This window comes from Dermacentor andersoni, chromosome 5, assembly GCF_023375885.2.
Source record: "Dermacentor andersoni chromosome 5, qqDerAnde1_hic_scaffold, whole genome shotgun sequence".
In the NCBI taxonomy this organism is placed as follows: domain Eukaryota; kingdom Metazoa; phylum Arthropoda; class Arachnida; order Ixodida; family Ixodidae; genus Dermacentor; species Dermacentor andersoni.
The window spans coordinates 83,430,240-83,452,260 of NC_092818.1; the positions used below are offsets into that span (position 1 = coordinate 83,430,240).

At 42.9% G+C, this 22,021-nt stretch overlaps 1 long non-coding RNA gene across 2 annotated transcripts; it reads right to left on the minus strand.

The window, feature by feature from the left end:
• Window positions 1-5,169: 5,169 nt before the first annotated feature.
• Window positions 5,170-20,492, minus strand: LOC126532404 (uncharacterized). Of its 2 annotated transcripts, none has more exons than XR_007599777.3 (4): window positions 20,101-20,492; window positions 18,290-18,395; window positions 15,718-15,787; window positions 5,170-8,350 (listed from the first exon to the last, which is right to left on the minus strand). It is a non-coding gene; the product is annotated as an uncharacterized lncRNA (long non-coding RNA). The 2 variants fall into 2 exon arrangements; XR_008612555.2 differs by lacking the exon at window positions 5,170-8,350 and adding an exon at window positions 9,362-11,947 and having other exon boundaries at window positions 20,101-20,491.
• Window positions 20,493-22,021: the final 1,529 nt, after the last annotated feature.

Consider the following 22,021-nt stretch of genomic DNA (forward strand, 5'->3'; position numbering starts at 1 on the left):
GTGTGACCAAGTGGTTACGTCACATTTGACATGATGACTAAACGTGATTACGTCATCACCTCAAACGTTGCGTGATGACACCATTACGACAAACGTTGCGTTACGTGATAACGGCATCGAAAGATACGATATCACCTGATGACGTCATGTGATAACGTCATCACATGAAATTTCACGTTACGCGATGATGTCTTGGGATGGCTCTTAATTGACAGCCCACTGTGCGCTTCCCGCTTTGCAGTGTCTCATGATGACGTAACGTGATTACGTAATCGCACCAATATCACGTGAGGGCGTGATCACACAAAAAGGCACGTGATGACATCATGACGTCAAACGTTACTTTACGTGATAGAGACATCGTCACGTGACGATATCGCCTGATGACGTAATCTGACGACGTCATCACGTTAAACGTGACGCCACGCTATGACCTGATGACGTCATATGATGCCTCTTTGAGAAGCAGCAGATTGTGCGCTCTTGGCTTCTTTGCACAGTCTCCGGGATCGGCCCTCATCTTTACGTTAGCAAAGGTCTTGCACATGGACACGAGAAATCCCGACCTCCTAGAGGCTAACAGCTTTGCGGTAAAAAAATAATCTGACTGGGGTTCTAATCATGGGACCCTATAACGTGAAACTATTCCAATATGTTTTTATTCGAATCTCCTGACATCAAATGTGCGTAACCGCCGACGCAAGCACCGGGCGGTCACCCGCAGGGTTGTCTGAACAGACCAATCAAGCGCTGTCCTCGTTCATAGGAGGTCACTTTTGTTTGCTTGAAAAACGAATAGCATTGCCTACAGTGAGGGGCTTGTCTTATCTAATTGGCTGGCAAGAGGCGAGAAGCACGCTCAAGTGGAGAGGGATTCGAAAGGGCCGAGCCACTGCACTGAAAGTCGATAACCGGACGAAGAAGGTGGTGCCAGCGTGTGCGATTGGTCCGCTTTCTCTTACTTAGCTTGCGGTGGCTCGTCGAAAATCGCGGCAGCATGCAACGGAAGCTTAAGAATGACGCTAAAACGGATCCTCGGCAAAGAACAGTTGGCAGAATGAGGTCGTAAACGTCCCAAAAGTGCTCGAAAACATTACACGGCGACGCAAAATGTTTTATTATACGCAACTAAATCCATGCTCTCCGGCAGGTGTGAGTAGCCAGAGGCTGAGCGATCGGCCGCAGCCATCTTTTATTCCTTTCGGAATGGGGCAGCCCGCGTACATGCGTACACGTCACTTTGACGCGGTAAGTTCTTGCGGTTTTGTGATGTCGCGTGACAGGCAGGTGAAGTGGCTGCAGCCTGAAAACTTTTGACCAATAAGCGGGGGCTAATGGCGAAAAGGCGTCGAATCAGAAATAATTATTTTTCTTTTTTCGGCCAAATCATGCATAATCATAGTGTACACCTCATATCAGATGGGGAGCTATCGCGGTTTTCGTGACGTCGCGGGACAGACAGGTGAAGTGGGGGTGGTCAAAAAAAGTTTTGACCAATCGCGGAGGGCTGATTACAGAATTGGAATAGAAAAGTTTGGAATAGTTTTACGTTATAGCGCCCATGGATCGCAGCAACATCACATTCGTGGTAGTGAAAGTTTCTTTGGCCTCAGTTTACGTCACACCCGGTTAAAGTCAAAAGGTCAATAAGATGTTTCTCGCCATTTACTTAGTTTCCTACAGTCCTACAACAATGTGTAAGCATCCTTTGGCGAGTACCCCCAGCAATGTCTGCCCGTCCCGCGCCCCTTATACATGCAAAAGAAATGCATAATTGGTCAAGTTAACACATGTAATCGTTATAATAATGCAATAGTAGATGATCGGTAGCGTTAGAAAAAAAAGTGTTGGCGTCGCCGTCCCCGCGTCAAGGTCGTAATAAACAAGGAAATTAAAAAAGGAAATTGAAAAAAAAAAAGAACCCTGCGGAGTGTCAAAAAAAGAAAGAACCCGGTTGTGATGACATTTCGGCTTGGTTGATATGGTACATCTGCAAAATAAGTGCATAATTGGTCAAGTTAACACAAGTAATTGTTATAATAGTGTGATAGTAGATGATTGGTAGTGATAGGTAGACATGCATAAGCTAGCTAAATAAGCAAGCAAAAGCGAAGTAGAAGCTGAATCTAAGATTAGCAGACAATTCTCGCAATTTCTGTAGCATTTTTCTTCAGGCAGAAGTCGTAACCGTAAACACGGTCATCTGTCATGTTCTCTTTTTGAGTGTAGGTATAAAGACTTGGTCTAAAAGTCCCGAACTCGTAGTTCACGTGTCAATGTTGCGTGTGCTGTATTTGGGCGCAAGAGCACACTGCTGAATGCTGCCACAGGCTGACTGCGAAAGCACGAACACAGACAAAGGTTCCAAACACTTTTGAGGGCGGATTTCTCAGGTGATCGAATAGATGACTGTCGACCGATCAATAACACATGAGTGACGTGTTTACGTTCAAGCTCCTCAAAATGGCATCACAAGGAATGTTGATGAGAACGTCAACTCAACTTCAGTGTTTCTAGACACAATGGCTCATTGACTTTTAGACGATGGTTGCTATGGTTTCGCTCAAGCTGCGCGCTTAAATCATTGGGCATGCAAATGACGCAACTCTATTTTATTATTGCTCCGTGCAGAACCTTAATCTCTAACTCCAACAAGTGCCTGCGCGTAGAAACCCTGCAAGCAAATAAATGCTTATTCGGAGAGGCGGCGGCACCATATACAGTATCAATCGCAGAAGGAGTTGAACTGCAACGCATAATTTCACGATGAGTGGAAGCCTTTCAGTATTCGAGAGCTCATTCGAGACAGCAGCATCGGAGCACAGCTGTCCTCTCCGGGTTGACCTCTAGCCATGGCACATGCACGTTTGCACACATCCTTAGATAACAGGTAAGCGCAGTATTCACTCGAAAATAGGTCAAACACGAATATAGATCGACCCCGACATATTGAACTCCCCTAAAAAATCACAATTCAAATATAGGTCGACCCATCTCTCTTTAGAAAGAGGAAAAACTTTGAACATGACGCGCCCTTTATTACCGTAAGCTCGGCCACTAAATCTCGCTAGTCGATGCCACGAGCCGCATCCACGTCAGAACTGCCAGACAAGTCGTCTTCGTCGGCTGCTTCGTAGGTATTAGTGGCACCCCTAACGACGTCGTCTCCGGCGCCTTCGAGTGCGTTGGATATGCAGCCTTCCTTGAAGCCACTCTGGATAATCTCCAGACTGGCTTTACGGCAGGTGCGACGGAGAAATTACGTTAGCTCGATACTTTTGCCAGCTCTGTTCAGTAAATAGGTCGATATTCTTTGGTCATCAATATAAGTGAATAGCTAGTTTTACGTAACAGTAAAAAATAAAAAAAGGTCCTCTTCACATTTGTATAAATAAGGTATGCAGCAGTGCCAGTAGGTAAAATTTTATTTACCGTTGTGGATCAGCTACCTAGCGATCACCACAGCAGGATGGCATACCTGCTGAGCTGAAGCTTCGCAACAACCGATTTTCTCTGAACAACTTCTACTGTGAGAACCATTCATAGATTGCGGTAAAATTCCAGCTTAAATACAATAGTTGCGCAAGCTTCGGCAGAGCTGCTGGTTGTTGCTGCAAGCGACAGAGAGGCTTCTGAAAGTTTCTAGCGTTATTTATTCGAACTTCTGTATATTAACCTAGCCTAGCATCAAAATGCTTGTGGGTATGTAAAAGTTTTGCACTCAAATGACTAGTAAATAATAAATAAATCTAGCTGAATAGATGACTAGTAAGTGTTTGTGAAGTTCTGCTACGGTTTTATTTTACTTATCTAGTTACTAGTTTGTTCAGCCTTAATATTTCACGAACTCGGTAAAAAGGGAAAAGCCACATTTCATGCCAAACCAAGTGAAGGTAGCACTCTGTTGTGGTCAAACGGGTCGCACACTGAACATTGTCAAAGGCCACCCGTAGGCTTTGATTCCTGGTGCTATTTGGGTTCTTGTAGGCGCACTCGACATGAAAGAAAAGCGTTGTTGGGCACAGCATTGTCGCGTAAGAATGCACGCGGCATTGCTTTCATTTCCCCTGAATAAGCAAGAGCGTCACTTCTAACAAAGGAGAATGAAGAAGAAGCACCACGCGTATCACTAGATCATTATTTTTTGGTATGTCGACGATACAAATTGTTAAGAAAAAGACACCTAGAACTTCCGTTCGCAAAATTAGGGTTAATATTATCACCAGAAATCATACTATCTTTCGGTGCGTCAGTTATAGGGGTCAGCCACAGGGACGTATTTGATGCCGTTTGCAGTTACATTCAGTCAACAAAACGAATAACTTTTTAACTTTTGTCTTGTATTTTGTTTGTTCTTGTACGTTTTTTTTTTTTTTATCTCTCTTTCGTTATATTTTTTCTCATCGAATAAGTAGCACTTCAAAAGATTACACTGTAAACAAGAAAACACCCAGATGGGCGTTTTTTGCTTGTCCTCTAGCGCATTCCCTTTTGTACATCTTTTTGCTCCCATTGAAAGGGCGTACGACAAAACTCCCATTGAAGTGGGCATTAATTGGGCACACAACGGGGGTACCGTAATACGCCCACTTCACCCCCCCCCCCCCCCTATTTGACTGGGAGGTACAATGGGAGTATTGTGAAGGAATTAAAGGCATTTTAGTTTAGGTGCGGCAAGCTCGTAGCGAAATGCATGGTGGCGCGGGTCACGCGCTTACGCAGTACCAGACGGAACACCGCAGGCCGAAATGTCGAACGCCGGCGATCAAGGCTCAAGGGAACTCGGCCGTCCGTGAGCTGCCCCCCGAGCAGGCGTAGCACCTGCTCGGAGCGAACGCCGGCGTCCGACACCTTGGCCTGCGGTGTTCCGTCTGCTGCTGCATAGGCGCGGCGTACCGCCACGAAGCATTTCGCCGCGGGCTCGCCACACGTGGTCCAATCGACGGCACAGGGCCACCGCTGAATCGACCAAGTCACGCGCACACGTGGTCCAATGGCGAGTGAACCCGTCACCGCACGTCTTCATTTTTTTCCCCTTTCGCTGATCACAGAGCCCCTCTTTGCAAAGCTTTGATACAGTCGTCCTAGCTTGGCAGTGCCTCCGAGGCCAGCAAACGCCTTCGAGAGCAGTTGCGACTAGCTGAAAGGAAAAATGCACGAGACACACACTGACAGTGAAGAAAATTTATTTTACACCAAATGTAAGAAATATATGTTCACTTCCGGGCCCAAAAGAAAGCACATTTCTGCCCCAGTAAAACAATTGTCTGGATTTTAAAAAAGAGCACTGTACATTGTAAGCATGCCAGTTGCTAGTATTCTACATGTCCCAACACAATGAAATTAGTAAATGAAAGAAATGCTAAGAAATCTTATCTCCTTTCATACTGAACTGTAACTACAGAGCCATGTGTTTGAACTGTTGCTTTGTACTGACACTCCACACTTTTGCACAGACTATATATTGAGCTCGCTTGACTAAGAGTAAAACTTCATTTATCCTAGTTGGTACATAATTCTGAACTTAAAACTTACAGCGCAAACACCTAAGATGAACCGCAAAAGGCAGATATGACACACGCTGGCGCTAACTGACAACTTCTTTATTTCTTCGTCGTCGATGCATATATATGCCCTCGGCCACACAACTGCACAGGCGCACACATTACATTACAGAGATCTCCCAAATTATCACATATGCAAACGTAGGAACTCAAATTCAGATGGGTGCAGGGACAAAGCTATGTCACTGATGCAATTATCATTTTGCCTTTTTATGTGGTAGGCCTCTAAGGCAAGCCGCGCAAGCTCATTCATGCTTTTGCCAAGAATCGACGTCCCATCAAGTCGTGCCTCACAATTTTTGCAAGAGTTTATATGCGCAACAATGTGCACTCTTCTATCTACATTTTCGTTTACTTTTTGTGCATGTTCCCTGCGCGGTCCCTTAAACACATAAGGTCATCTATCAACTCAAGAAAATTGCTTGCAGGCATAGTGTTCCTTTGGCGTTTTCTGCACCGAACAAGCTTTTAAAGCTATGCTCCCGCACCTGCGGAGAGGGCAGAGGATGCCAAATTCGGCATGATGCTTCATACGTGTTGTGCGCGGTCGGCGTGGTTTATACCATTCACTCTCATGTGGTAAGACATAGCTTGGCTAGATAGGGCATTGCGTCAATGAGCGACTCAGGGAACATGCGCAACAAGTAAACAAAAATGTAGATAGAGGAGCGCACCTTGGTGCGCATATAAACTCTTGCAACAATTGTGAGGCACAACTTGATGAGACGTCGATTCTTGGCAAAAGCAAGAATGAGCATGTGCGGCTTGCCTTAGAGGCCTACCACAAGAAAGGCAGGGCGATAATTGCATTAGTAAGATATCTTTGTCCCTGCATCCATCTGAATTTGACTTCCTACGCTTGCATATGTGATAATTTGGCAGATCTCTGTAATGTAATCCGAGTGCCTGCGCGGTAGTGTGGCCTAGGGTTTATATTGCATCGACGACGAAGAAATAAAGTTGTTAGCACCAGTGTGTGTCGTATCTTCCTTTTGTGGTTCGTCTTAGGTGTTTGTGCTGTAAGTTTAAGTTGCTTGACTAAGCCATTCCTAATTAACAGTGGCTGGTATAATGAGGCCGATCAGTGGTAGTTTGCATGGACTAGCACACAAATATGATAAATGTCAAAGTACTAAATTAAGAAATTGGGACTCATCACACAAACAAGCTACATAATTTAGTGCTGGATTTCTGAGCAAGCTGTTAAAAATTATTGTATTTTACGAACCAGAACCCACCTTCTGATTATGACACATGCCATAGCGAGTAACCCCGAATTAATTTGGACAACCTGGGGTTCTTTAACATGCACCTAAGTACACGGGTGCTTTTGCATTTCGCTCCCACTGAAATGCGGTTTTGTTTAAAACTACATTTACGAAAGTTCCAAACACAATCCCCCCTATATTTTTACAGTGGGTGCTCTTTAAATGGAGCCTCAAGGTGCCAGGGAAATTGGTTCCATTTACCAGGCATTATATTTACTGAGAGACATTGCAGAGAGCCAACCAATTATCAGGATGGTGTCCCATTTAAGCGGCAGTTTCGAAGCGATTTTCGTTTATCGAGATTCCACTGTAGTCCATAATAGTGGATGAGTTGTGTTCTGCATGGACACATTAGCATGGCTACCATGTTTAGTTGAATATTGTGCAAGCAGCAACATTTCACTGTACCCAGTGCAATATATAAAGCCAGCAATGTAACATGTTGCAAATGCAACCACGAACAAGTACCTTCCCTGATCATATCCAATAGCAGCATCTTTAGACGAAATTAGTCATGCTTTCTCCCGTTTAAGTGCCTTGTTTTCAGAAATCAAATCCTCCTTATCACATTGACCTCCAATTGTGTCATTCCCCGAGCTGAGGTCATTTGAGATTGCATTTAATTGCCCTTCAAATAGCATATTGGTCTTATTTAATAGCACATGGCATCACAGTGACCACCTAGACATAGAATTCGAGCTGCAACACAGTAGCAAACATTCTGAGGTAGAAGCCTAACTATTCTTTTGAATTCGGATGCATGCTAAAAACACTGCTATGCAATTGCAGACAGGGCTGATAGTGTAGCAACCAGGACAGATTTAACAGACATAAAGGAGCAAAATTGTGTGAGCTTCGAATTATTATTCTCTCTGAGGAACCATGCTGTCCAATTATAAAACGGGGATCAAAATAAAGTAATTGGATAGCAAATCTGCATTTCATTAAGTAAATAAAATACTGTTCATGCTACCTTCCAGGGTGCACACTACATTCCCTTTCCTTGAATGTGAATTTGCTACCTTTCCATGGGTTGCCAAATGTATAGGTGTATTGTCGGCCAAGGGTGGTGGAATGGATATAGGTCTCAGGCTAGAGGAAATATTTCGAGAAGGAGACTTGCCAGGTTGCACAACGAATGTCTCAGGCTGGAGCCATTTGGTTCTCTTGCAAAGATGTTGCCTCCAGCTTGAGACTTCCTTTGTTGGACAACTGTTGACGACTAATTTCGCCATCTTTTCATTTACCCTCGTCTCATTCAACCTAATGCTCCACGCAGGAGCTGCACTTTCTTTAAAGAATAAAGATATTAATGAGCTCAAAGGCTTTGTGCATGGCTGCATCCCCAAGTGCAAAAATTTGTTTTCAATGAATGACAGAGTTGGTACCTTTCTTGAGAATTCAATAGGAAGAACCAAAAATTAAGCTAACAGACTGGTTATGACGACAAGTAAACATGAATTGATGTGGAGTGCCATTTCTTCATTTTGCACCATTTTGCGCCAGCCAGACTTCTTCCTAAAATTGAGAAAATTTTTCTAATGAAATACATATTAAGAGTATTTTCTTCATAATCTGAAAATTTAAAAACATGGTTATTTGGTTATTCATATTTAGTTGGGAACAGTGCGAAGGACACTGACGAAGTAAGGGCTTATGCAGTAATGCCACATAGTGCTGGCTGAGAACAGATTCAATTCTAGAACAGACAAACAGTTAAGCACTTTGGAATGCTTCCTGAAAGCCATAAAAAACCAAAGCAGGAAGCAGTTGTACAAAATAATGTATGTGCATGAAAAATGCGTCTGATCATCGGTTCGCAGACATGTATGCCATTTGCTTGTCAGTTAACAAAACATGTGTTACACTGAAACATTTCTCCTACAATTTGGCAATTCTGTGGGCTTTCATTATTGCTCGGGTCAGTTGGTTGCTGTTGTTACTGCTACTAGTGTACGGTGAAGTGTAATGTAGATGGGGAAGTGCTACTGACAACTATGAACATTGGCAAATTTTGCTGCACCAGGATAACGCATGCATTGTCCTGCTGCAGCGAAACTTTCCAGTAAACATTCACAGTTGTCTGTAGCACTTTCCCATCTGTCTCGCCTCACACTGTTCCATCTATAGCGCTTCACCATACTGTAATATGCGCCACCGACACAAAATTCTACCCTTCTGAAGTTCTTACTGCTACTTCGCACTCGTCACATTCAGGCCGCCAGGCGTACTGAGCCCAATGTAGTATAACTGCATAGACTGGCAGCTCCTGTCATGAACTTATTCTGGTGTAATGGCACCACAGAAGCAAACGAAGACAAATACATGCAGGACACAAGTGCCTAACCTCAACTCTCGCTTTAATAAGAAAACAGACATCATATACAACACATAGTGACAGGAAGTGATGTCATTAATTCAAAAACAAATTCTTTGTGCAATGCAACTGAGATTGACTGATGCATTTGTCCTTTTCGTGCTAATCTGCCAAAGCTTAATTATCTTATGTACATCTGCTTATAATTTCTGGCTACGAGTTTTGGTGAACACAGGAACGAACCAATCTATTTTGCAGTGCATCACTATGTGCGAATGAGAGTTATTCCACACAAACTTCATTAGCCGCAATCTCAAATTAATACAATGTGTGTATGCAATGCAAGCATGACTGGATGGGAATGGCTGACTGTACATAACCTCCGTTGCACAGTGCACCGCCTGCAAATTGTGCTGCACACAACAAATTAATTTGTTTTCCTGGCTTGTCTTTTTTTCTCATCAGAGCAAATCTCTCATCACGTTTCATACAGAAAAAAAAATTTTTGCCCGTAGAGACCAGCTACACAATTACCGATGAAAATTACAAATGCATACGAAACAACTGCAACCACTTTTTTACTTCATCTCATTCATTATATTCCATATTCATGCCTAATTTAGTTGTGCAAATCATTGTTTTCTCAGACCCTTGTTAGGAGAGTTTTGTGCTGTAATAAAAGGCAGAAGCCAAAAAAAGGAAAAGCTTGGTTGTGGTTGAAGCACAATATGCATCTAGTGAGCTAGGCCGCAAGCGTTGTGTAGTCTGCTGCCATGATAAGGCCGTGCCTACATTGGACAGATGGGATGCTCTATTAATGCGAAATCAGGGATATTGAGGGAGTATGAGTCATCCGTGTGAAACAATCCTCCATCAGACAATGTTAAATACTGCAAAGAATGTGACTGCGGTCCTGTGTTCCACAAAACTTGCGTTGTAGCCGGGTATTACGACCTGACAACATGCAAGGTAATTGTGGCTTGCAATATTTAAAAAGAATGACGAATGTATCAGTGATCCATTAGTTGCACTGCATAAAGAATTTCTTTTAACAGATATCATCACATCATGTCTCCACCTGTTATTAAATATTGCCTGTTTCCTTACTTTAAAGCTTGAAGTGAGATCCGGTGCTTGTGTCATGTGCGTACATATCTTTGTTTACCTTTTGTGGTGTCATTACACCAGAATTTATATAACCAAATGGCCACACACTGCTTTTGTCACGTTATAGTGGTGCTTGCAAAGCCTCCCAAACAGCAGCCTATTTGGTGAAAACATGCTTTTGTACATATGCTCTTCCAAATAGAAAAGCTATCAAGAAGGTAAGAAGAATCAAGAGCATTAAGTTAAATCCACTGCAATGCTTTACTTTTTTGCCTTTATTCCTTACACCTAAGTGGATAAGAAAGAGTGTGAATGTTACAGAAATGCACTAAATAAGTTGTTGAAATTATGCAAAAATGTTAACGCAACTAAGCATAGATTTATGTGCAATAATAGACACCAGTCTCAGTTTCTTTCCTTCTGACACAAACATAGTATATCTTTTTCCTTTGGCATGAAGGACAGCATATGTAGACCAGACCAGCTTATATTTGAATGAGAGCCTTGACGATTAAGCACCACTATAATGTGACCATAAGAGTACATACACTGTAAACAGTGCAGATGACAGCCCAAATTTCATAAGTGCACATGTTAGTGAAAGCAGCAACCATTAACCCAGAAACTAATCAAATCCCACAAAATAACAACAAGAAAAAAAAAAAAAGATTAATGTGTCAGCGCAGCACCTGTTCTCTGAAGTTACAGAAAAGTGGTATGCTTGTTAACAAACCTGAAACCACGGCACATTTGTATCTGACCACCCCCTGCCTCTTTATGAGCTTTCGTGCCTTTGACAAGGCATTACTGGATATTTATTTGCTTGTCTGTTGCGAAAACACATCAATTATTAGTCAGTGCACAGTGCACCATGCCATTTATCCATGTGGACTCACTTTGTGTCCTTAGCACTGCTCTCACCTATTCAGAACTAAGGATTGCAAAAAGGCTTGTTCTACTTAAATCTACATGCCTTAATATGTGGGTTCTGCAGTTGAAATAGGGTAATTATAAGTAAAATGCATGACATGTTCTGATGAACTTTTTTATAATCTAATTGTTTATTTGGGCACATAACCAGTCAGATCATTTGTACTAAAACAAGAAAACAAATTCAACACACTGGTTTATACTGGTTGGTGCTCTATTGACTTTAGTACACACATTGAACAAACGACAGGCAGTGAGAAATACCAACAACCACTAACTTCCACACGGCATTATTGGTCCCATGTGCACGATATAGCTACAAAAACCCAAACGAAAGTAGACAAAGAAAAAAGTACATTTTAACAGAAAAAGAACAAGACAAAAAAACTTCTTTTGGTAGCTAAGTCACAATCAAGGTGTAAATGACAGCTATAGTTTGGCAAGCACACATGTAGTTACTTTGCTCAGTTCCTCGATATCCCAATTTCTTGTTTGACAGCAACACCAACGGGACATCTACGCATATCTATTGCACATGTCATTTTTGCTCGCTCCAAAATCCTTTCGTGGTTATTCATTTAGTGCCTGCTTCGCCTGTACTGGCATTGCAGGGGGGGTATACATTCTGTGTAATGTAACTTACATTCAAATCAAGCACACAAAGCAGGGAGGGAATTATCTTTGAAAACTATGCAAACAATTGCAGGCTGAAAAACCTTGCAGTCCCTTTGGTCCAAGGAAAAAACAATGTGAGGCATCACCTATAAGTAAAAGGAAATTAATAAACCTTTTTAGTGTAATCTCTTTCTTGTGAGGTATGATGATAGCCTGATATGAATTTCTCTATCTCTAGATGTTTGGAACAGTATATGCTTGAAATAATTTTAACTGAAGAGATTTCCCAGTCTTTTAAATCCTGCCATTGCAGCTTACCCTTACTCTCAGTAATACAAAGCCTTTTAGTATGACTTCCTATTACAAATCTAACTGCCATATTTTGAACATTTTCAAGCAGACCAGCTGACTCAATATTATGGGGATTCTAGCAAACATGTACTTATTTGATTAGTGAATGCACATAAGCAAAATACAGCTGTTCTTTGAGGTTTTCGGGAAGCCAACAAAATGTGTATGGGTGGACACACGACAGCTACTACACCGATAAGCATCGTGGCCAACCAAAATTAAGTTTATTCCTATGTGGGTGGGCGCGGCGGAGTGTGAGCAGACAATGGTCGGCTTTTTCTGGAGTCATATACAAAGGAACCCCAACATAACGAATGCATTAAAATCAGCAATTTGGTTTGTTGTACTCAGATTCGCCCGTTTAGTCAAATAAGTACATTTGCAAATGGATTGTTTTCCCACGGAAAGGGCTGCAGTCAGAAAACACAAATCTGAGTGAGAAAAAAATTTTGAATTTGAGAGTCAGCGACCAAAGATACGGTTTAACGGTGTGTTAACGATACCTTCACATAGGTAGCATGAAGCAAACCCAGCCTTGCTTTCGCATCCACCCCGTCCTCTTTGATACTGCCACACACAGTGGAACGACACTATCATGAAAAGTGCTGGCAGTGGAGGCGAATGCTTTGTCTGTCTCAAACTTCAATGCATCTCTGAAACTACAGATTATGCAACCCCGTGTACTAAACACGTGGGAAGACTGTGCACACAGTACCACGCCATATCAGCACGTCTAGTCTTTCCACACGCAGCAGATCACCTCTAGAACAGGGTGTGCAGGCTGCAGATGTGCTCAGCTGCGCTCACAGCCATGGCGCTAGAAAAGAAGACGCACGAACTGGGCCCTTCTGAGGGCCCCCTTAAAAGCTCAGTTTGTCATTTTTTGTTTCTGTAATAGGCTAGTGATAAAAGTGAATTTGCTTCATGCCTATTAAGAAATGTTGTACACATGGTAGAAAAATTATGAAAGTAGAACATTTTATTACTTTTCACCCCTCTCAGTTGGAATATCGTACAAATGCATAAGCAGCCATTTTTGCCTTGTTTCATCGAAGATGTTTTTTTCATGCTGAAAGAAAGGCATGTGTTTGAAAAATAAGCTTGGTTGCAACATGTAAAGGAATTGTGTAATGTCACAAGGGTTCCTGAAATCAAAATATATTTGTGATTTCTTTGCGACTGGAACACTCAAAAGGAAAACGACCTTTTAAACAGACTAAAACAAAGCCACAGCACATGCACCCATACTAAGCCAGGGACTGTATCAAGCTGATATGAGAAGACTTTCAAGAAAGAATCTTTCCCGGTTTGGTAAAATTCTTAAAACAATGGTTAATACCTGGCCCCACGCCTTAAATCTAGAAGGAATAAAGTTCTTAAGCTACTCTGTGTTCTTTCTTGAACTTAACAAATGTGCCTAGAAAAATGGGTCAAGTCTACATCTTGCCGCATCTGTGGCAATGTGTGAACAAAAAACTCGCTTTAGCTGGCTGCAGTGCTCCCTGCGATGAATATTAAGGCAGAAAATTGTTACCCTAGTGTGACTGTGCACCCAAGAAAACAAAATGTGGTAGACTACATCAATGCAAACGGAAAAATCTTTAGTCCATGCTTGCTGGCAACCTGTGTCTGTATTGGCCTCTAGGAGAATTGTGGCCCCTACGTGCTGGAATATTTTCGTGGCATAGAAAACATTGTGTGATACCAGCTATCAAGTGCTACCATCAAGTAGCTACCAGCTATCAAGCTATCAAAAGAGCTATAGGCAATTTTGCTGCAATAACAGTACTGTTTTTATAGCATTCGTTGTGGAGAGTGCGGCTTGCCCCTTTTGCCGGAGTTCTTGCTGAACGGCGATTTATTATCAGTTTGTTATATGTGGAACTTGAACAGCTTATATTTTTTTCTCCTCAATCCACACTTCTGCTGCACTTTTGCCAGCATCTCTACACAGGGTGTCTTGACTGAGGCCATACCAAGTAAGCACGCTACAAGCCTTGTGTGCATCGTTTTCATGACTCTTTCGATGACCGAATTTCATTTTCAGTGACTTTATCAACTAAGTATCTAGCGGCAGCTTCAACATGGGTACTCATGAGAACTCGCACCAGGCTTGGTCAAATACGTCCAGCACTGCAGCACTGAGTAGTGAACCATGCTGTAAGAGTTGGCAACTAAATTGCCACCTTGTGATTGAAACTTTTCATCCTTACAATCAAGGCTTCAATTGCCCAGCCAGCGAGCTGCAGCAAAGGTGTGAACTATAGTCATCTGATGTCACATTCTATGTCATAGCGATAGCAGGTGATCCCTCCAGTGGTGGCCCTCAAGGCCAACAGGCATCCCTTTCTATGCACGTGCTTGTGTAGGACTGGGGAGATGGTGCCAGTTTGTTCTTCAGCATTAACACTGTTCACGCTGTATCAGGAACACATTTTCTTACTCAGTGCAATAGCCCTTGAACCTACATAATTGCCAATGAGTCCTTTGTCGACCAACCTTTCCTTTGCCATGTCATTTGCTTCTGCCTTGATGTCACAGCAACTTCAGCTATATGAAGCAATGATGGTGTTTGAGTACCCACACAGCCTTGCAGCTTTCCAACCTGAACACTGCTTCATTAAAAGCTGACATGATTTGGTCTCAGCAGACAGATCAGAGTTAAAAAGAAGCCTTAAACTTCTTTCAAGGTCATTCTAACCTTGTCAATAATCCCGTGCCTTTTGATGTGTTATTCAGCATTGTCCAAAGCAAGTCGGCTCTTAAAAATCAAAATAACAACTTTGTGAGGCCACCTACTAGGCTACCACTGTCTCTTCAGCCAGCCTGATGTGTCTTGTAGCCATCAAAGCTGGAGTGCAAAAAAAAAAAACGACAAAGAAAAGTGTGGCAGACAAAATGCTCATGGAAATCCATATGTTTATGGACTGTTACACTGACTGAAAAAAATGGTGGCTTCCCAATACAGTCTTGATGTACGTAGCTGTTTCAGTCACGAATAAACAGCCAGTTGCGCAGTCCTGCACAAGCACAGTGTACAGATGCCCATGGATTAAAATTTGTTGTGTGTGCATGTGGTACAGTGTACCACATTTCATGTTCCTGAGGCTGCAGTACACTGGGAAGACTGGTTGCAACTTCAATAGTAGGCCCTTAGAGTATTGCAGCCCTTTGTTCATATTTTGCTGCAAATTGTATCAAATGCGAATGCAAACTGTTTTGCAGGACACGTCAGTTCAGTTCAAGCAATTAGACAGAGTAACCCAAGAAGTAGTTTAAGCCTCGGAAAGGTCTTAATACAGTCCCTAGTTTAGTACAGGTTTTCGCCTGATGTTTTGGCTTCTTCTAAGGTATAATGCTGTTGCTTGCTAGGTACTGGTGGTGTGATGTGCACACTCTCTTGTGTTGCTATAACGACAACTTGTAAAAAAGATTTTCCTTCCTAACAAACATTTGGATAGAGTGCCTGTGAGCTTATCTTTTAACCTGTTTTTCATTTGATCTGTGCATTTACATTGAACGTAAACTAGAAAATATCAGTACTGAGAATCACAAAAGAACACACCTGTGTAACGATTCTGCCGAGATCGTTGGAGTGGTCCAGCCACAGGATGCAACGCAGGTAGAAAGGCCTCCTGAGTTAAAGCAAAATAACAATCGTTGTAAGATGCGAATAAAAAATTTTATTCTGTGAGGCTTTCGGCATGTATACTAATTACCACATTTGTATGTAAAATAGTTTTGCATAATAGCTGAGCAAGGTTAATGTCTCGCCCTGTGACTGTCAGCCAATGCTACTCATGGCAGTGGTGGCAAATATGGCACATCCTTTCAAATGGAACTTTTGTGGGTTACATGAATTTAAAAGAACTTAGGTTTACATAATACATAACACCTGTGGTTAGAAGGATGTCTTGCATGCAGCACCAATGCCACAAGTGGCACTGCTTAACACTTCCAGGGCCAGACTTAGTATGTAAAAAATACAAATGTGCAACAAAGTGAACAGGTGGTTAGCTGCTGCTATAACTCAAAGATTGCATGCATCATGTAGATGTGAATGCAGCTCCCATCAGGAGCGAGTTGCCCTTTAGTGCACTTCACTTCTCTTCCTTTTTTGTCTTCCTTGCATGTTGGTGCCATATGGTAATAATGAACAAAAATTAAGCACTTCAGTTCCCATTCTTGTTTTACTACATGCTGTAAAGTCATCTAAGTTCGCTTAATACTCTTAAGAATGTACTTTAGCCATTTTGTCAATATTTTTCGCTTGGCTTCACTACACCTTAATGTAGTGCAAATTCTAGACAATGCTTACAAAAAAACCTACTCCACACAATAACACCTCCAATTAAGAGTACACAGTCTATGGCTTCGTGATGTGTACATACATACTTTATACATGGTTACAATGAAAATATAAGTGGCTGTTCTAATACGCACACTTAGCATACTGCATAACAGTCACCTGATTCCAAAATGGCTTTTTGTTATCACACATAGGACGGCCAGAACTATATATTTAATTCTGGCAGTAACTTAAGCCACGGCCAAAGCCTTCATAGTGCAATCAATGAAAATTTTCGAATTTAGAGCAGTTAGACATAAACAGGGCAAGTAGTTTTAAAGTGTTAAATAATGAACTGTTATGGAATATGGCGGTAGAAGGCCATGCGCCTGAAACATAGGTACTGTTTATCGTATAAGCACATTCTTATATTTTTGCTTACTTTCCTAGGCATTGCATCAAACAGTTTGCTTGCGTAAATATTGCTACATGGCTGTATCATATTAGCCCTTATCTTTTCACATTTGGCTTACTGCAGCTTTATGCACATGCATAAAGCTACTACTGCTACCACTTTCTACACTACTACCTACTACCTACACTACTACCTTCAGCTGAAGGCCAAGCACTATGCTGTCCAACATACATGCATTTAACAACACCGAACAGTAGACAGAGAATGAGCAACTTTTAAAAAGTGCAGTTCTTTGGATACACATTGATATATATCTGGAAAACAGATTTTTGCTAAAATTATAACTTAATATAATTGGTACTGAGCATAATGCATCTTGCAATAAACTTGCATTTACCGGACACCACTATACACACTGCGACCTCTGCAGCTTCTCCACAATCTGGCACAATGTGCTCAAGCTGCCTGTAAACCCTGGAAGGGGTCTATGATAGTTTAAGAAGCTTAGCAAACATGAGAAGGACCTAAAATGAAGGTCAGAGAAGCAAAGCAAATTTTTAACCATTCCTCTCTATGTTGCTATGAATGTCAAGGTTCCAGCAAATGATGTACTTGAACTGTGTTTTTAATCGTGCAATACTAGAGAGCACATTTTTGCAATAATAATGTGACAGAGAAGAATGACAGAAACTAACTTAATGAATATTTTTCTAAACTTGCATGAGGTTTTCGTCATTATGCTGATGCACACACCTGCATACCTCTACTGTGAAGTCTTGTTTCAGTTTATTTTATTCTCAAATAGTAATTTACACCATACACTTGTCCTGAAATACATCACGTTGGGCTCCTTCAGTATTTTTTTCTTACTGGAAACACACATGCCTATACAGGGCAAGCACTCAATACATGCAAGACTGCCACGGGAATGGCCACTCGAGGTCGACTGTTAGTACAGCGCAAAAGACGAGGACTGAAGGAAGAACACAACACAGGCACTGTCACACAGAAACATACTCAAGGCACTTTGCGAGATTCTCAGGCTTCTTTCATGCTCTAAAAACACATAATGTAGCACATATTGAGCCACAGATAGCTGTACTGGGAAATTTTCATGATGCTCTACAATTTTATAATTGAGACTTTTTATCTAATTACATTTGAGAAGTTGATTAATTGATTAAGACTAATTAGGTAATTAGGCAAAATGCAGCAAATCCAAGTATTTCCAAGAGACAGGAAACAACATTACATAGGTTCTGTGCAGCTAGGTGCCATATTCATATTTTTAAAAGTTTGCTAAAGTTACGTGGGATAACCTGCATACCTCCTATGGAACAGGTGTCACACCAATCACTCTAAGTAATGCCGCTAAACTAGCCATTGCACTCAAAACATACAGGGTAAAAAAGCAAACTCTAGGTAAGAGCATACCAAGGCCTCTATTGCTGAAAAGGGAAACTGATGGGAGGCGCCCGATCTCCGGCCATGAAGCTGCTTCATCCTCACAGTTGGCAATGAAACGACCGCAGCCGCAGTCCTGAAATAAAAATGAAAAATTTGACACTACAATGATCACACAGAACACAAAAAAGCTGGTCACAAGCTTATCTTGGAGAACATCTGCTGCTACATTAGGTTTTGTATATTCGTCAGCTTATTGTTAAACTAAGCTTGCCAATATTTTATATCTTAATGGCTTTGCTCTTTACAAACCAATACCTTTGCCCAACTCATGCACATATGCACTACTTAAGCTATGAGATGTTTACTGATCCCTTACAATGAATGGCTTCTAAGACAAATTATTTCACACAAAAGGATGCATAACTTATGAGTGTTACTGACATTGAATACCAAGGTAGTACTTTTTTTATAGACAATGGCGGACTTGAAGCACATTTTTCTCACAGATACAGGTTACAGGTTGATCGGTCTGCCTTTTTTTTTCTCACCAGCAACAGAAATTTTGTTATTAATACTCGTGCAATATAGGATGACGCTGTGATGTGTGATATGACCCTGAGTTGAAAAGCGCAACTTCTTTGTGTGAATTTGGCACCTAGAATTGAATACTATATATCTGTACTCAATACGCAATGGCACAGCAGCAAAGTAATTACACATTAAACAAGTTCAGGTATCCAGAGCACAGCTGCAGCTGTTGAATAACAACATTGCACAAGCATCGACTATGTAGATATAGCGTAGTAAGTGCACCGCAGGCGTAGTGGCGGCCTCAGCAAAGAACACAGGCATGGAGCGACGCGCCCGTATGACCTATCACCGGCAATGCTATCGCGTAAATTGATATATCTCGTCACGGCACGGGCACCGTTTTCTGCCCGCCAAGGTGCCGGCGCCACTGGTACTCACCTGCTCCGGCCGCCGAGGTTCAAGTGACGGCATATCCAGTAATCTGAACCCAAGCAGGACACCTGTTACCGCCAAGCAGTACGCTAACAATAAAGAGGTTCTTATACTATGACCGGCAGCTCATGCGGCGTTGACCCGTGGTGCCGTTGGAAGCTCACCACACGCTTTTAATACCACAAACGCGCCGCCGACATTTCACGCCCGTAGATCAAAGTCGACGGGCGCAGGCTCTACATGCTACGTGCCGCAGTCGCGCACTGCCTGCACAATCAACGACGTGGGCGCGAAGAGACACAGACGATAGAAAGGAGCGTACTGGCAAATCTGCACAATGCGCGCTAAGCGGGCGACCTACTGCACACAATCGCACGAGCTAGGGGATTGGCGCCACGTACGCGCCAGCTAGCAGATACCGCGCACAAAGAAGCGCCGCCGGTTCTCGCTCAAATGATCGCTGTACAAACACTCACACACGCGCACCGCAGTAAACCCTTAACGAGCCGCCACATTTTCAGGCCGCGGTTAGGCGGCGAAGCTTAGCTCACCTCGCACTGCACGTAACTATTATGGTAGTGGCTTGCGCTTCGGGGATCATGTCGAATGCTCACATCCGCCCAATTAAAGACGCGGCAAAGTCCCTCATTATATAAAATCCTAATTTTTAAGTACACTCGCTTGACTCTGAGCACTCAAGTCGCCTCGATTACGACAAAGCTCGAAGAAACACAGTGATCGTGCAAAATGGTTCTGGACGGCCAACTGTCGCGCCATGTTGTACCGAGACCTTCAATAAGTCATATCAGCGCGTCTCCTCACTTATAACACATGCACACTCATAGAACATGTAATAATCGTTCAAAGTCACTTACCGTGGAGTCTTGGGGGTTCAAAGCAGTGAGAAACATCAACCACGGTAGAAGAATGTCCCATCGCTGGCAAATGGCTGCTCGACCGCAGCCTTCAACGCGCGCGCGCGCGCTCCGAAGGCTGGTGTTCCTCCGCGCGTAGTTCCGACTTCGGCGTCCTCTGCAGCACCAAGGCGCGGCTACTCCGAACAGAAAAACAGCGCCGACACACATTGCGCGGGATATTTCGAATCTGACTGCAGAAATAATCCTACTGAAATTGTCGCTGCGGCTGACTGCCTTGTTGGTCATGGCTGAGTTATTCTTTTCTCTGTTTGGCTCGTCTCAATTTCCCCTACGCCACCGTTATTCCTTGAAAACCCCCCTTTTACAACCGCAATGCCCCTTCAAATGGGGTCGGGGGTACAATAATGGTTCTAGCTTATTTTACTTCTTCTCGTGGGAGTACTCATTTTAAGCTAGGGGGGAGAAATGGCATATCAACTGTTAAAACGCCCATATGGGCTCATTTGTGTTTACAGTGTAGGTGAACGTTTCAGCACGCAATTCTTGGCCAATCCCCCAGCGTGGGTACGAGCCATAACATGAGGCAATCATCATCATCATCATCATCATCATCAACCGCACGCCATAACATGAGGCCATCATCATCATCATCATCATCAACCGCACGCCCAACCGAGCGTCTCGTGACTTCGAAGAACAAGAATAATTCGTACCACTGCCGGCAACAGCTGCTGTCATGCACTTGCGAAAGCTCACGGCGAAGAAGTCGAAGCCGGGAAAGGCGGAGGGCCACAAGGAGGGTTCGAGAGCTTCTTTCGAGAGCAGAATCTCTCAGCATTCCCAGCCCGCGGCACCCCCGGGCTACGTGTCACCTGTCGGAGGTCATATGAAGGGTTCTTCGCAACGACAAATGTCGCCCAGGTCACCGCGCTCTAACGACAACGCCGCGGACTTAGGCTCGCACCAAGGTACGTGTGATGATGACAAAGTGGGCATTGCTTGAGTATGGATTTTTCTTTCTTTCCTCTTTTGTAAGTGCGCTTTGCCGCATCACAATAGCTGAAATAATGTGGGACCCTAACAACGTTGAATGCAAGACACGAACTGCAGCGTGTTCGTGCTAACCCTTCACTGTCGCATGTTGTTCACCGTGGGAGCCACATTACAATATTGTATTTAGTGAAGCACACACGTGAACATAGCAACTGCTGCGCTCTTAGCTTGGTAAGCTGTCTGGTGAGAAAGCTAGCTTCACAATTATGAAAAGAGTCTGTTCGTGAAGTTGACTGCAGTGGAGAAGCCAAAGTTATTCTGCACCCTAAGCCCTTACGTCCTTGGCCACTGACTCCTCACCACTTCCATCCCCGTCCTCTAGCTAATTCCACTTCCCGCTTCGTTCTCCGTGGTCACGAAGGTAGTATAGCCTTAATGGCGATGTGAAGAAGCACAGCAATAACAAAATACTGAACACTGGGTAGCCAAAAGAGGGTGCTTTTGATTTAGTTACACATAATGTGGATGCTTGAAGCTTTGTTGGACATTGGCCATTTCCATATCAAGATGTCAAGAAAACAGAACTATTTATTTTCTAGAGGTCTTTTCGCGACAATTACCTGTTGTGAATAAGTGGCGTTGTAAGTGGCGTTGTTATGTGCTTCAGCTTGGAAAGTTTTTTTTGCACGAGGCAATCTAAGCGCAGACGGCGAGGAACAAGCAATGCATAACAGGTTCGTAAGGTCCTCGAAGTTCACATTTGCAATGGCCTTTATAATCTCCGGCGCAGTCTATTTATTTATTTATACAGGCTCCAACCTTTCTGAGCATTAGTGGGAGGGGGGGGGGGGGAGGTATGAAACATGGACTGTAGACATACAGTGCAATATACAAAATACATCGTCTAAATCTCTTCGGATTATCT